Source organism: Myxocyprinus asiaticus, chromosome 15 (assembly GCF_019703515.2).
Source record: "Myxocyprinus asiaticus isolate MX2 ecotype Aquarium Trade chromosome 15, UBuf_Myxa_2, whole genome shotgun sequence".
In the NCBI taxonomy this organism is placed as follows: domain Eukaryota; kingdom Metazoa; phylum Chordata; class Actinopteri; order Cypriniformes; family Catostomidae; genus Myxocyprinus; species Myxocyprinus asiaticus.
This window is the reverse complement of record NC_059358.1, coordinates 10431138-10446415: the sequence shown is the minus strand read 5'-3', so window position 1 is coordinate 10446415 and position 15278 is coordinate 10431138. Positions and strand designations below refer to the sequence as shown.

Genomic DNA, 15278 nt, shown 5'->3' with positions numbered 1-15278 from the left:
TAGATATTGAAGTAAATTATTCCAAATACATATGCAAAAAAATATATGCAGTTGAATGTCACAAAACCTCTCAAGAACAGGTCACATTTCATCCCACAATAAGGTAATGAGAATTTGTGGGGGAAATGTGCTAATTATTATGAGAATAATATCACAATGCAAATATGTAATTTTAACAATTTCTACAATTTCAATGGAATCTCACAGTGTATCTTATGACAAAGCATGAAAACTACAAAATATATATTTTTTACATTTTTAAATATTTTATTTTATGACAGTTCTATATTTATATTAAATATTTTAAAATTCATATATTTGTATTCTTATGTAAAACACGCACCCGTGCATAAACATTTTTGCGACAGTTTGTACTTTTATAAGAGTCCGTGCGTGGTCACGTGACAGCCCGCCCTCTCTTTTCAAACACACTGCGCAGGAGCACCAACGTACAGTGACTATATTTATTAAGTGTGAGTTCATGGGTTTTATTGAGGTTTACCATGTGCAACATTTCTTTCCACTGTGCTTTTGCAGCAAATGTAAATTTCAATGTTTTATTGTGAGCAAGTGGGCGGGACAAACAAGCTATGACGCTATCAGGCTTGTGCAGCCTTAAAGCTTTGAGTCGCGAGCTTATGAATGTATGTAAGTATGGTTTACGCACGTTATAAAAGTTTGATTATGCATTTAACATATAGTGCCGTTTTTATTTAGTTTTACTCTCTTACGATGATAATCTATTAGCCTGTTAACATGCAAAGGGCAAGAGTCTGTTTAGCTGATACAAAACAAACATGCGCCAAATTTGTTTTGAAGGATCAGCGCGCGCTGTCGGTGATGTGACAGGCTAGATAGAGGGGATGAATGTATATATATTATACAGTGTTGGAAATAGTTAATATGAGGTAATTTTATAATTGTATTGTCCAGGCCTGAAAAAGTAATAATACAATAGTAAAAAGAAATAAACAAATGTTAAAAGTTATGGAAATGCCTATAGTAAATATACGTTTTTTTGTGTTATGCTGTAAAATATTTCAGCAGCTAGAAATTGAGCATATTGTTCAATTAAGTCGGTTCTTTTCATGCGCCAAAAGCGTCTGTATTATTAATTACTGAATTGATTAAAAATGTGAATTAATTCATCTAATTCAAAATAATTATTTTGAAACCCTTTTCCACTGATCACAAATGACTGGAAAGGTCATGGACATTAATTGTCTTTAAAAAGTTTTACTTCTAAAGAAATGAATAGTAATTTTGAAACATACAGTATGCATTAAATCATGAGCACTAACATGAGAGGAAGACTCCAGTCATATCAGTAACCTTCTAAAAGCAGTTTTATTCTACATGAAGAGGGTTCCCTCATGGAGACGGCCAATAAAAGTCTACTTGTGGTATGCTGTTGAACTTGACATTGTATTTATAGGGAGGTGATGCCCAACTATATTTATTTAAAGCCAGTTAAATGGATTGTTAAAAAAATATCTGTCTATCCATCCATCTAATGTAGGATGCAACTAAAAGATTCCAAACATGAGTGAAGCAATGGAAGCTGTCAAGTCAGAGGATCATCCTCTTGATGAAATCAGCACAAAAGAGGAAGAGAGGGGTACATTGGATGATGAATCAGGAAAACCTAAACCCAAAAGCAAAATGTGTATGTTCATGTAACAATTCACGTGTCAACCCTGTTCTTTCAAGAAATGTTTATGAGCTTGTTTATAATGAAAATCCTGAAAGACCTATTTTCTTCAGGAAAATAAATTACTTAGGTATTTGGTTTCTTAGGTTCTTTCTCTTCATTTTTTAAACCAGTGTTACCTACCTTTGTCCTTCAGTCATCATGTAATTATCTTTCCAGACCAGGTTGAAATCCTTGAAGGAAAATGGGAGAAACAAATTGGCCAGAGACTGAGTAAACGAGTAAACCAAAGGAAAACTTAAGATTGAGAGCACAGGAAAAGGCGCCAAACTTGGAGACATTGCACAGGTTAATCACTCCATCGGAACTCTCAAAGCCCCTCTGCTCAAACCTCTGCATAAGATTCTATATGATCGACCTGGAGCTGTAAGCAATTTAGTTTGGAAACTCGCTTAACATGTAAATGTTTAAAAAAAATAAAATAAAAATAAAACGTTATTCTTCAAGGTTTGTGCTTCTTAATGTTTTACAGGCATCATCACTGCAGAAAAATCTTCGATTGTTCAGTGGGTTCCCGTTTGAGGTTGACAGTGACCCTTACAACAAAAAGAAGGAAAAGGTGACAAGGTAGTCTGTTTAACCACTTCGATGCTTTTTCAGGGTTTCTGCATGGTCGGAATTTTTTCTTTTTTAGATCAAGGCCTTAACGTCTTAAACTGTATTGTAATGTTTTTTTTTTTTTTTTTTTTTTTGATTTTCCCCATTTTCTCCCAATTTGGATTGGCCAATTCCCAATGTGCTTTTTTTTAAGTCCTCGTGGTCGCGTAGTGGTTTGCCTCAGTCCCAGCTGCCTCCGCATCTGAGATCGTCAACCCATGCATCTTATCACGTGGCTTGTTGAGCGCGTTGCCACGGAGACATAGCGCGTGTGGAGGCTTCACACCATCCACCGCGGCATCCACGCTCAACTCACCACGCGCCCCACCAAGAACGAACCACATTATAGCGATCACGAGGAGGTTACCCCATGTGACTCTACCCTCCCTAGCAACCAGGCCAATTTGGTTGCTTAGGGGACCTGGCTGGAGTCACACAGCATGCCCTGGGATTCGAACTAGCGAACTCCAAGGGTGGTAGCCAGCATCTTTTACCACTGAGCTACCCAGGCCCCAACTGTATTGTAATGTTAAAGTATTACAGTATTTCCCGGAATATAAGTTGTGTTGTTTTTTTTATTATTTTTTTTTCTCAAAGGTGCTGCGACTTGTAGTCTAAAGCGACATATATACATAATTTACACGTAATTGCTGTCACTGGTCAAACATGCTGCACACCAAAACACATATTCTTACACACAAACAGATGAAAACATCAGTCATTGAGATGGTAGAAGCATTGTAAAGTAGCCAATTCAGAGTATTTTGCCATTACAAATTGTTTTATGCAGCCAATTTAAATGTTTTGTCCATGATTGTGCTAACAAACTCTTGACCGCTGTCATGCACGACTCCTCACATGCCAACAAAATGACGTTTCATCACACTGGTAGTAAAACTTTCAGTCAGTGAACCGGATAATTCGTGCGTAGTAAAGAGAGTTGCAAATCTCAGAAATAACCATGATCAAAAGTCGCTAATAAGTTGACAAATTAATTTACTCACAGACTAAAAGCTGTTTATTTGTATAAAGTATAGAGTTACATGTGTTATAAACAGATATGTATTATTTGTTCCGTTTTTTTACAAAACATAAACAGAATATGAAAAACTGTTATGATTACATGATTACTTAAAGGGGTCATGACATGTGGAATCAAATTTACCTCGATCTTTTGACATATAAGAGGTCAGAACTCAAGTTTCAGAACTCAAAACTTCCTCCTCACTGCAAAAAGTGCATTTGTTGAAACCAAGCTGCCAAAATGTCTCGTTTTCTACTTCCTCTACATTGTGATGTCACACTGTGTTAGACATTTTCTTCTGACCGCCTCCACAACAACACATCATCACCTACTTTAAGGTATACATAGCCTGCCCAGTAGTGGTGAGCAGTGAGATGGCAAGGAGAGTGCAGGTCAGTCACGAGCAGAGAGCCAATCATAACAGTGGACGTTTACTGTCGAGTCTTAAAGGAGAAGCAGAACCAAAACAGAGCGTTTTTGACAGAGGATCAATATGACTGTTTTTTGTGCAAAAAATCGTACTAATAATATAAGTGAACCGCAAGGAACATATTAAAGTAATAAAAAAAAGGCATGTCATGACCCCTTTAAAGCAAATTCTCCCAATTAAAACAAGGCAAATTACTCTTCATGGAGTGCGTCTGACATGTTGAGCACCTGAAGAGAAGTCAGACGGTTAAAGAGAAGTGAGTCCCGAAGTGTCAAGGTGTTAATTATATTCAGGTGCGACTTTATTTATGAAAAAACTTTACATGTTGATTGAGGGATTACAGCAACTGTGACCAGTTTCTCATAAGGTGCTGTTTGTAATTTCTGCGCCATTAGCGGCATCAGTCTGAATTGCAATTGAAAAAACATTCCCAAAGTTTTCCTAAATGCCTTCCATTTTCAACAAAATGGAAGTCCCACCCCAAACTCTGCTCAAACAGAGCTTTATGTGCTCAAATCTGAACTTTGCATGGGGTCCTAAAAAATGATGAACCAGCTCCTGTTTCTGAGAGCTGTTACATTTGCATGTTCTTGGTCTTAAAGGAATATTCCGGGTTCAGTATTAGTTAAAGTTGAAGTGCGTAATTTCTGCGCTACTAATGGCACCAAACGGAATTACAAAAATAAAGCATGCTTCAAACAACCTTTGGCAACACCCCTCGGACTCTTTTACTCCATTCTCTGTCTCTTTGTCTTTTAGCAATTCTTTGATTTTTTTTGCGTCGCTGAGTTTTGATTCATCTGTAACACGTCTGCCATGGATGTTCATATTCTCCCGGTTGAACAGTTTACTACAAGTAGCCACGCCACAAATTCACACTATAAGCTCATCGACAGCATTTGTGGCATAATGTTGATTAACACAAAAATGAATTTTGACTCGTCCCTCCTTTTATTTAAAAAATAGCAAAAATCTAGGTTACAGTGAGGCAGTGTAAAGTTGTTGTACAATAAGCTATAACTTTTTACAGAAAAGGTTTGTAAGTGTTTACATGCATATTGTTTATGTCTTGTGGCTATACTTTTGAAAAAGTGTGTATTTTAATGTTCAAAAAGCCAGAGTTGTTGTTGTTTTTTTTTTTTTAAAGAAAAGGAGGGGCAAGTCTAAATTATTTTTTTGTGGTAATTAATATTATGCCATAAATGATGTTGATTGAGCCTGTATTAAACCTGAAATATTTCGTTAAAAGTATTATATTTATCTTCATGAACCTGCAGACACCCTGTTTTTGAGTGTTTATATATCACTGCGAAATCAGTACTAGAATTGATGCATGCGCACAATGAAACCAAAAGATTCATAATTGAGCTCATGTGTTACAAAGGGCAATATTTTTATAGTACTCTCATTGACTAATGAATGGTGTGGTAATGAGGTTTATCTGTGTGGCAGACTTACATTTACATTTATGCATTTGGCAGACGCTTTTATCCAAAGCAACTTACAGTGCACTTATTACAGGGACAGTTCACCTGGAGCAACCTGGAGTTAAGTGCCTTGCTCAAGGACACAATGGTGGTGGCTGTGGGGATCGAACCAGCAACCTTCTGATTACCAGTTATGTGCTTTAGCCCACTAAGCCATCACCACTCCTGAAAACACTGCTCAGGACCATCTGTCAGACTCTTGATCTGGAGAGGAGTGGAACACAAGTTGTTCTTGTTGAGAGGATCATGAATTTTCTCGTATGTCCAACTAACACAGGGAAGGTAAAATGCTTGAGACTATCTTTTTATCTTAACAACAGCAATCAGCATTTTTATGTGTCACTGTACAGTTAAAAGAATGTGTTGGGTTCAATACAGTTGGGTGGGATATTGATACAGCTTTTTTGATTCTGATTTCAATTCGATATTGAGTCATATAGGTATATTTCAGTTATATCCATTTTGATCGCATATAGAAAATAAACGCAGCTATTGCTGGTAATTATACAGGGGACGTTCTAACTAGGTGCATAACGAAAATGATCATTTTACAAATTATATTTTATCATTAGTTTTTCATCATTTTGGTCACATTTTAGCTTTTTAAAAATGTACCTATCTATAGGTACATCTCAAACAGCACACTTTCAAACTATTCTATGTCATTTTGTAGTGTTAGTAGTACGAGTGGTATGTTAAAACTGAAAATGAAACAAAAAGAAGTGTACTATGAGTACACAGATGATGCACATTTTAGGCCATCAAAACGGAGTGTGGAACGTTGGACACTTCATGCATGCGGCTCGCCGTATGTAGCTTTGTAAATAATGGAAAATGTAGCAACTAGTGAAACTTCAATGAAGACAGCACCTTACAATTTTGAGTTGAATGCTTTATCATCACCCCACGCTTTGTGAATATGTACGTTGTTTGAGATACAAGTGTTGAACTGAGGTTGGCTAACACGTTAAAGCTAGCAGCAACACATTGCATTTGTTTGAAACGTCACTTCTGTCAGCTGCGAATACTTCCACTAGTAAAAAAACATTAAGTGTTCCATTTAGGATGAGCTACACTTTTAAAATTCATCCACCACATGGCTGAGTGCATAGTGTAAATTGTAAGTGCATAGTGCAGGGCTCCAGACTAAAAAAATGACTTAAACATTAAGGAGCCAATGCCTGTTTTTAGTCACCAAATCAAAGAATTGCTCGATTTAGATATCTGTTCAGAAACTAGATAGAAAGCCGAAGAAAAGGAAGACAGCTGATAACCCATTAATTGGAGGTTTAATAAATAGTATATATAGTTGAGAAGATAAATTTGCATTCCCTTTTGTCTCATAAATGTTCACATCCCTTTCATAGTTTATATAAATATAAGAGATAAAATAATTTTTGGTCACACTTTATATTAGGTGGCCTTAACTACTATGTACTAACATTAAATACATACAAGACTATGTATTTACTGTGTAACTACATGTTTTTCTGCAAAATTCCCACATTTGCTTCTACTGAGGTTGAGGTATGCGTAGGTTTAGGAGTAAGGTTAGGGGTTAGACTTAGGTTTTGGGGTAAGGGTTGTGTTAGAGGTAAAGTTAACCATGTAACTACAAATGTAATTAAATGCAAGTACTTTAAATGTGATTACAATGCAACATGTATGTTAATAAGTACATTGTATCAAATGGTAAAGTACATAGTAGTTAAGGCCACCTAATATAAAGAGGGTCATAATTTTTTATTTAGTACTGCTCTTCAGAATCTTCATTACAGATATTTACCTAAAGTATAGTATGCGGAGAGCAGTGTGTTGACTTCTTGAGCATCAAAGAATGTTTGCACCTTGTGTAATAGTTGTGTACAACTAGTGTAAAAAAAACAAAAACAAAAAACCTTGATTTTATATATATATATATATATATATATATATATATATATATATATATATATATATATATATATATATATATATTAGTTTTAAAATAAATTGAATGAAATCCCAGATGCAGTTTATTGTGCTTCTCCAGTCCCAATCAATAATTACCAGGAAAAAAAGGGGTACACAATATGGGACTTTTAAGTATAAAGACGCCCGAAATATACATGGGACTCTTATTTTGAAATGATTGCGCTCCCAGTTGTGAGCTCACTGATGGCTGATTCGCTGAGAAAGTGAATCTGATTCAAACTGCTAACCTGAGCTCCTGTGATCAAACCCTCAATTATTTTCGAGTGATTCATGAAAAAGACCCAGTTCAAAAGAGTCATTTGTTCACGACTCTCTCGCGCTGGGTTTGTTGTTGCGTGTGGTGCAGCGAGCTTGTCAGAAACAGAATGGATGAAAAGCGGCTCGAGACACACTGGTGCGCTCAAGATGATATCTGACAAAACCGCATATGAACGCACTCAACCCGACTGTCGCCAATAGTGACTAGATTTTAAATTATTGTCGCAATCAATAATTTTTGGTCGCATTTGCAACCATTTTAGTCGCAGTCTGGAGCCCTGATAGTGTACTGTATAGTGCATCATTTGAGACACCGCTTATGTATTCCATCAATAAATATGATGTCTTGAAATAATCTGATCTAATTATGTCTATTGTTTACATGCATAATTTGTACTAATTACAAGGATTAACATTGATTTGTAGAATACGTACGGAAACGGGACGATCTCTTTAAGAATCTTGGCAGTTAAGTGAGAATCACAGAATTGTTTGTTGAGCGCACATTAACGAGAGCTTCTTTACCTCATCCATGTTATGTGTGATTAGAATTAAATGTTTATATTTTGTTTTTGATCAACTGAACTGACTGTAAATTACAGAAAGGGTATTAAAAGAGGCATTCTTCAATGACATATGGATTGCGTGGATCTCGTCTTTGAGCACACATTGCACAGAATGAGTCAAATCAAACTTTTACTCTAAACACAGAGTGAAAGGATCTCGATGCTAAGCTTCTTCGCCCATATACTTCTCAATCACTGGTGACTGAACTCTGAAAATGTACCAGCCAGTGGCTAAGAATAGATATTTTAGTCACATAGTGCGAAATTTGGTCGCATATGCGAGTGATTTAATCGTGTTGTACTAGTGTTGCCGCATAAAGTAAAAGATCAAACTTGGGATTAAAGAATTTATATTGAGATTGTCCAAATAATGACGCGATGCATTGGAAAATGTATATTTTCATCCAGCCCTACCATACAAGTTAAGCTCTACTAATTGGCCTGAAAGATTGGGAATTGTGCTACGCAAACTGCGTTCAACACGAATATTTTGGGCATACTTGATTTGCAATTTCTTCTCAGTGAATTCCCTCTTATGTTTCTTTTTTTTTTTTTACCTATGCAGCATGTTATAAAGAAAAAAAAGAAGACAACCAAAGATGCCAAAAGAGAAAATAAGTCTTCATCCAAAAGTAAAAAAATCACAAAAAGTCGGAAGTCCAAAGCTATTGTCTGTGATCCTAGCAGTGATGATGATGATGATGAAGAGGAGGAGAGAAAAGAGAAAAATAAGGGCACTGAGAAGTCAGTAACAGCGAGTCAAAAACGTAAAGACAGTGAAAGTAAGTCTTCTGATAAAGAGGAAGATGATGATGATGATGACAGTGAGAAAGAGTATATGGCTCATTTGGAGGACAGTGAGGAGGAAGTGAGTGAAATTATTTTTTCTTGTTGTGAGTTCGCTTCTAGAGATGTGATAAATGATTAATACATTCTGACACATTTATGATTTTATAGTTTATGAAAGACAATCATACTGTGCATAATTGCTTATTTAGAAATCAGCCTCCAATTTAAAATCCAAACAGAAATCTCCTCGTAAAAAGAAATCTCCCTATAAAAAGACCACAAAGAAAGCTGAAGAATAGTCTGATCAGTCTGCATCAGATGAAGAGAACAGTGATCAAGACACAAAAAAGGTTGGATGCAACTATTATTTGGTAATAATAATAATAATAATAATAAAATAAAATAATATATATATATGTATATACTGAACAAAAATATAAATGCAACATGCAACAATTTCAAAGATTTTACTGAGTTACAGTTCATTTAAGGAAATCATTCAATTGAAATAAATTCATTAGGCCCTAATCTAATCTAATCAATGCATATGGAAAATTTCTGGGATCTTATATTTCAGCTCATGAAACATGGGACCAACACTTTACATGTTGCTTTTATATTTTTGTTCAGTGTATATATATATATATATTCTGAATGTTTTCTAGCTACTACTGAATGCTTTCTAGTGTCACTTTCAACCAATCGATTTTTTTTTCATACTTAACTACTGTAACCCTGTGGTTCTACAGTATGATTGGATTTGAATGAATAATTGAATTAATTTCCTAGACAAAGAAGAAGCCTGTGGCAAAGAGAAAAGCTCCAGCAATGCCTGTCCCCAAAACCAAGAAAGCTAACAGCAGTAGCAATAGGGGGGAAAAGAATGCTAGCAAGAGCAAAGGTAATGATGAGGTATTATCAAAGTATTGAAACCTTAAAGCAGGGGTGTTCATTATGTCGATCACGATCGACTGGTCAATCACAAGACATCCACTGTCACTCTTGGTAACAGGTCAAATGGTACAGGGAGTAGAGAGGGACACTACTTAAATAACGAAATTCTTAAAGATCACTTTATTCCCCCATTGCGGCTCCCAAACGGGTGGATTTCCAAAAAGTAGGATAGCAGTAGAAGACGACTCATTCATATTTATGAGAAAAGCTCTACCTGATTGGTTACGGTTACGATTAGGGGTAGGGCTATAGTTTCTACAACCAATCAGTTAGCGTATCCTGATAAATATTACTGAATCGTCCAATCAGGTATAGCTTTCCACGTGAATATAAATGACTCCTTTTTGTGTATGTGCGTGTGTTGTGAGAGCATTTACGTAATACAGATACGCACCTGTGGAATAGTCATATACATTTCAAAATGCCTGTCGTAGCGAGGTATTGATAGAACACAATCAGTTATGTCTGAAGTATGTGTAAACACCGGGACAAAAAAAAGTGGATTTGTATTAAAATATCGTATCTGTGCATTAGGACTTACAGTGTAAATGCAGCCTGATAGACCTGTCACTGTCTGTGTCATTATTATTATTAACAACAGTAACAAGAAAACTAAAGTTATCCAGCCATTGCTCTTGGCTTGATAACTTTAGTAGCTTAAAATATGAATGTATTATAATCATACAGTGGAGACATGTAATCCACGAGAATAAAAGAATGTTTACTTGAATACTTGATACTGCTGTTTGATATTTTAAGCACTGTTTTCTTAATTTGTTTCTTTGTTCTTATTTTATCACTAACTGTTCCCTTGTCTTGAATAATTATTTGAATTTGAAACAATGTTTACCCAATTAACAAATTAGTATTAGTTTTTGAATCGAGTATTAATAAATTTCACTGGTATTGGTTCCGATTACTGAAATGTTGGTATCATGACAACACTTTCTACAATGTACACACTAGCGACCAAAAGTTTGGAATAATGTGCAGATATTGCTTTTTCGGAAGAAAATTGGTACTTTAATTCACCAAAGTAGCATTCAACTGATCACAATGTATAGTCAGGACATTACTGATGTAAAAAAAACTGCACCATCACTATTTGAAAAAAGTCATTTTTGATCAAATCTAGACAGGCCCCATTTCCAGCAGCCATCACTCCAACACCTTATCCTTGAGTAATCATGCTAAATTGCTAATTTGGTACTAGAAAATCACTTGCTATTATATCAAACACAGTTGAAAGCTATTTGGTTCGTTAAATGAATCTTAACATTGTGTTTGTTTTTGAGTTGCCACAGTATGCAATAGACTGGCATGTCTTAAGTTCAATATTAGGTCAAAAATGGCAAAAAAGAAACTGCTTTCTCTAGAAACTCGTCAGTCAGTCATTGTTTTGAGGAATGAAGGCTATACAATGCTTGGAATTTCCAAAAAAAACCTGAAGATTTCATACATAGGTGTACACTACAGTCTTCAAAGACAGAGGACAACTGGCTCTAACAAGGACAAAATGAGATGTGCAAGACCAGATGTACAACTAAACAAGAGAATAAGTACATCAGAGTCTATAGTTTGAGAAATAGATGCCTCACATGTCCTCAGCTGACAGCTTCATTGAATTCTACCCGCTCAACACCAGTTTCATGTACAACAGTAAAGAGAAGACTCAGGGGTGCAGGCCTTATGGGAAGAATTGCAAAGAAAAAGCCACTTTTGAAACAGAAAAACAAAAAGAAAAGGTTAGAGTGGGCAAAGAAACACAAACATTGGACAGTGTTATGGATCTTAACCCCACTGAGCATTTGTGGGATCAGCTAGGCTGTAAGTTGCGTGAGAAGTGCCCGACAAGACAGCCACATCTATGGCAAGTGCTACAGGAAGCGTGGGGTGAAATGTCACCTGAGTATCTGGACAAACTGACAGCTAGAATGCCAAGGATCTGCATAGCTGTCATGGCTGCACGTGGAGGATTATTACTGTCCTGACTATACATTGTGATCAGTTGAATGCCACTTTGGTGAATAAAAGTACCAATTTCTTTCCATAAAAGCAAAATCTGTATATTATTCCAAACTTTTGGCCGCCAGTGTTTATTTAATTTGTGCATGGTAAATTTTACTGTAATAGCATTATTAAAAACTAGATCTCATGCCATACAAGTGTGAGCACCCCTGCCTTAAAGGGATAGTTCACCCAAAATGAAAATTCTCTTAACATTTACTCACCTTCATGCCATCCCAGATCCCAGTGTATGACTTTCTTCTGCTGAACACAAAGATTTTTAGAAGAATATCTAAGCTCAGTTGGTCCATACAATGCAAGTGAATGGGTGCCAACATTTTTAAGTTCCAAGAACACATTAAGGCAGCATAAAAGTGGTTAAATCGTTGTCTTCAGAAGCGATATGATCGGTGCGGTTGAGAAACAGATCAGTATTTAAGTAATTTTTTCTATCGTTCTCCACTTTCACGTTTTTTTTTTTTTTTGTATTTGGCAATTGACATTCTTCTTGCATATCTCCACCTACTGGGCAGGAAGGAGAATTTATAGTAAAAAAAGGACTTAAATATTGATCCGTTTCTCACCCACTCCTATCATATCGCTTCTGAAGACCTGGATTAAACCACTGGAGTCTTATGGATAGCTTTTTGGAGCTTCAAAATGTTGTCCTCCATTCACATTGTATGGACCTACAGAGCTGAGATATTCTTCTAAAAATCTTTGTGTTCAGAACAAGAAAAGAAGTCATACACATCTGGAATGGCATTAGGGTGAGTAAATGATGAAAGAATTTTAATTTTGGGGTGAACTATCCCTTGAAGGGCCGTTTACCCCGAACACATTTTTGTGCTGTGTTTCTATGTAAACATGCACTAGATGTATGTCTTTCACCGTTGTCGCTTCTCGTGAAGGATCACCTCATTTCTTGGCAGTGTGTCAATTTAAAGTAAACTTTGTATTGTATTGCGTCTAGCATTTTTTTTAGCGCAAGAACACATTCGGTCTGAACGGCCCCTTATAGTCTTCCTGTTGAGTTTGACATGCTGTATTTTTCCTTCCAGTTGAAAGTGATAGCTCTGATGATGATCAGACATTTATCAAAATGGTTAAAAAGCCACCAACCGATGACCAGTTAAAGGAGACAATTCAGGATCTCCTTAAAATGCAAACTTTGAGGAAGTGACAATGAAGCAGCTTTGCTGACAGGTATCCTATGTCACTGCATTAATGGAATGTTCCAGGTTTAATACAAGTGAAGCTCAATCAACAGCATTTGTGGCATAATATTGATGACCACAAAAATTTATTTTGACTTGCCCCTCCTTTTCTTTAAAAAAAAGTTAAAATCTGGGTTACAGTGAGACACTTACAATGGAAGTGAATGATGGCCAATTTTGGAAGTTAAAATACTCACTTATTCAAAAGTGTAGCTACATGGCGTAAAAAGTATGTGTGTTAACATGATTTTAGTGTGATAAAATCGCTTGCTAACCTTTTCTGTGTAAAGTTATACCCAATTTTACAACTTCATTGCCATGATGTAATGTCAACAAACCCTAAAATGACCGTAAAAATTACAATTTAAACAACTTTACAGCTCAAATAATACATTAATTTTAACAGAAGAATTAATGTAAGTGCTTTTACAAAATTATAAGCTTCACATTTCTGCCTTTAAACCCTCCAAAAATTGGTCCCATTCACTTCCATTCTAAGTGCCTCACTCAATTTTTGCATTTTTTTTTAAAGAGCACCTATTATGGTTTTTCAAATATTACCTTTCATGTAGTTGTTATATAGCTGTTTGTGAATGTAAAAAAGTCTGCAAAGTTTCAAAAATCAAAGTGCACGACAAATGGAGTTATTGACTCCCAAAAGAAAGAACCAATTCTGAACACCTGAAACGAGTCGTTAGTAATTCCAGACTTCCTGTACTAACCTATGTAATTTGGTAACAAAAAACCCACCTCTGGTCTTCATTGGCTGCTCGCGAACAGCTTTGACGCCCTCAAACACTACACTAAGCGGTAGACCAATCACAACAGACTGGGACATCTGACCAATCAGAGCAGAGTAGGCTCTCTGAAAGGAGGAGTTTAGAATGAATCCTTTAGAACGGATCATTGAACGAGTTGTTTTTGACACTGGGAAAAAAGGTAATGCTGCAATTTAAATTATGAGTAAATTAAAGTGTTTTTTGACCTTGGATGCATGTAAATCTGTTGTATGAGACCTTTAAAACAAAATTAGGCACATTTAAAAACCATAATAGGTGCTCTTTAAGAAAAGGGTCGAAATTACTTTTTGTGGTAATCTTCATTATGCCACAAATGCTTAATTTGTATTGAACCCGCAATATTCCTTTAACTGGAAAAATAGCATATTTTTGAAGGATTATGTGGAACTGTAAAAATGCCTGGGTATAACTTTTTCTTCTGTTGGATTGTGCTTGTACTATATACAGTATTGGAGTCATTGAACTTTGACACTGCCTTTCATATGATTTTAATGGAATCTTTGATTTTACTTTTTTTCTAGGTTTATGATAAATATCCTCACTTTGATCTTACCAGTAGAAAGGAGTTTATCAAAGACATTGTTAAAAGTGTAAGTACCATCAAAATACTGTTACACTGATATCATTTGTTTTTACTTGAACATGAGTTAAAAAAAACAAACTTGTTTTTCCAGCTGATATCCTGAAGGTGAAGAGGAGAAAATGCCTTATTAAAAAGGAAGACAAGGGTGAAGACTGCATAACAAAACTCTATTTCTATTACTTTGTTCGTTGTTTTGTTGCATTATGTTTTTTTACATTTTATTTCATGAGTTTACTGTCCATTAAACTCAGGTTTTTTTTGTTTGTTTTAAAAAGTATTTTAAAGGTGTAATTTTGTTGAATTGTGACAGTTGACAGCGAACGATCTGGATTTCATTTTTATATATCCGTTTACCATATTACCAATTTTTTTTCCTAGTTCGATTGGTCTGTCAGCTGTCAGTAGCACTGGATTACATATCTGAGGTCCTAAATGTAGGAAGCAACACATTTAGAAGCATTTTCCATTTTAGCCATGTACTTAATGGAACGATTTGGTACTGTAATACTAATTTATAAAGAACAAATGCTTTTTGGTTTATTTTAATCTGTTTCATATTCCATTTTTTTTCTTGTATTTTAAATACAACTCAAATGTCTCAAATCTGTCATTTTACTCATAACCACAAATCAGTGTAGGTTCTGTGATTGGACAGGAATTAAGGTTGATCTGCTGCACTACTGCTACTGTAAAACTAACCTCAGTAATTGATAAACTGCCATGTTAGAAAGTGCAAGTTTATCAGACATTGCTCACAGTGATAGTTTCACAAAATTGTTGTAGCAAAGCAAAAACCTAAAGTTGTGTATTTTGTAATAAATCAAACCTGTCTTTGTTTTCCATATATTTTTTCACAGTATGTCAATTAAATTAAATATGTA

At 35.5% G+C, this 15278-nt stretch overlaps 1 pseudogene; it reads left to right on the top strand.

Annotated features, from left to right (window-relative positions):
• Positions 1–1542: 1542 nt before the first annotated feature.
• LOC127453385 (protein DEK-like) lies at positions 1543–15278 on the top strand (annotated as a pseudogene).